Genomic DNA, 2,283 nt, shown 5'->3' on the forward strand with positions numbered 1-2,283 from the left:
TGAATATGTTATACTAAACAATATAGAGATATTCTAATTTACGGAGATTGAGTATGTTATACTAAACAATATAGAGATATTCTAATTTATGGAGATTGAGTATGTTATACTAAACAATATAGAGATATTCTAATTTACGGAGATTGAGTATGTTATACTAAACAATATAGAGATATTCTAATTTATGGAGATTGAGTATGTTATACTAAACAATATAGAGATATTCTAATTTACGGAGATTGAGTATGTTATACTAAACAATATAGAGATATTCTAATTTATGGAGATTGAGTATGTTATACTAAACAATATAGAGATATTCTAATTTATGGAGATTGAGTATGTTATACTAAACAATATAGAGATATTCTAATTTACGGAGATTGAGTATGTTATACTAAACAATATAGGGCTGTCACCATGTCGTTACATTCCCTATCGCCATGTCCAGTCATGTTCTACCTAACGACTGTGTATTTTAACCAAAGCCATGCAGTGAGCTTCAGTGGCAAAAATCTATCATGTCCAGACAGCACCACTTCTCCCAGACTTTTCCATAATGCTTACAGTGCACAAGGACTGTGGTTTTTTCAGTGTCAATGTTAATAACATGATACACAGAAATCAATTGGCGACTTGACTAATATGTCTTTCTCTTAAATACCCGTTTTCTTCTCCAGTCGATTAAAGTTTGCGACGTTCGACGGATATGTCGTGAAGGAAACTGTAGTTTTTCGAGACGATCGACTTTCTTTCTTTCCAATTCCACTATATACAAGAGGTAGCCTTGCATTGTAAATTTAAAATCCATGATCTATAGTACATATTTATGATCTAAGTGTGTGAAAGGGCTATTACATACCTTTCCAAAAAGTGAACAAGTTTCGGTAACAACACTCTACATGAACGAAACGCCTTTACACAGGATTTTGTCGTCAGGTACCTTGCTGATTTACATATTCAAAATCGTTTTAATATAACATACCCAACCTTCTGCATAATTATAAGGATTAACCAGTACGATGTATTGACGTGGATTACCGAGGAATATTACAACTCCGGACTGAAATCCGTTATGTATTGACGTGGATTACCGAGGAATATTACAACTCCGGACTGAAATCCGTTATGTATTGACGTGGATTACCGAGGAATATTACAACTCTGGACTGAAATCCGTTATGTATTGACGTGGATTACCGAGGAATATTACAACTCTGGACTGAAATCCGTTATGTATTGACGTGGATTACCGAGGAATATTACAACTCCGGACTGAAATCCGTTATGTATTGACGTGGATTACCGAGGAATATTACAACTCCGGACTGAAATCCGTTATGTATTGACGTGGATTACCGAGGAATATTACAACTCCGGACTGAAATCCGTTAGTACTTATAGCTCATGAAAAATGTTTTATTATAGTTACTACTATGTCATTCATAAGATTTCGCGAGTAAAAAAAAATTCTTTCTTTGCTTCAATATTTTCGCTCAGTTGCACGAGAGCAATTTGTGTATGTCCATTACATTCTAAACACTTCAAAAGCGTGTACTGGATGTCAGACAAAATATTTTAACCTAATGCTGATTTTTTCTTTTCTGTAACCATACAAGATCTTAATTCACAGCCAAAGCGTGCTAACCAGAAAGCCACGGCGATCCACTTTGAACAGTGTTTCCAAACTTTAAATAAATAGCACCCCTTAACATTAAAATCATTTTCGCAATTGGTAAAAGCAAAATTAACATTTTCTTTACCTGTTTTAAACATTTTTCAAGTACTTGTAAGGATTGAGTAAGTGCGGGAGCAAAAAAGAAAAAGGCTTAAAAGCTAAGTGACAGTTTTGTTATCCTTGTGTTCGACTCTTCTGCTGCTTCTGTCGTTATTTTTGGGATTTTCCGCCAAAAGTACCGCTCCTCCCAGCCACCAGTATGCGCTACCAGTTTTAGAGTGTTAGATACTTTATTCAATATTATCATATAAGAATATTGTGGATATTTCTTTCAAGTTTACGATTTGAAAATATTATAAATATTTTATTCAATATTACGTGTTTTGATTATTATGGATATTTGTTCAAGATCACAATTTTAAAGTATTATTGTTATTTTACCAGAGATTAGTAAATCTAAGTTACTAAGAGATTAGTAATCTAATAGTATTAGATATTTCATTCAATGTTACCATTTTAAAGTATTATACATATTTCATTCAAGATTACCATTTTAGAACATCATAGATATTTTATTCAGGATTACAATATAAACAATTGTCTAA

Source organism: Tachypleus tridentatus, chromosome 8, assembly GCF_004210375.1.
Source record: "Tachypleus tridentatus isolate NWPU-2018 chromosome 8, ASM421037v1, whole genome shotgun sequence".
Classification (NCBI taxonomy): domain Eukaryota; kingdom Metazoa; phylum Arthropoda; class Merostomata; order Xiphosura; family Limulidae; genus Tachypleus; species Tachypleus tridentatus.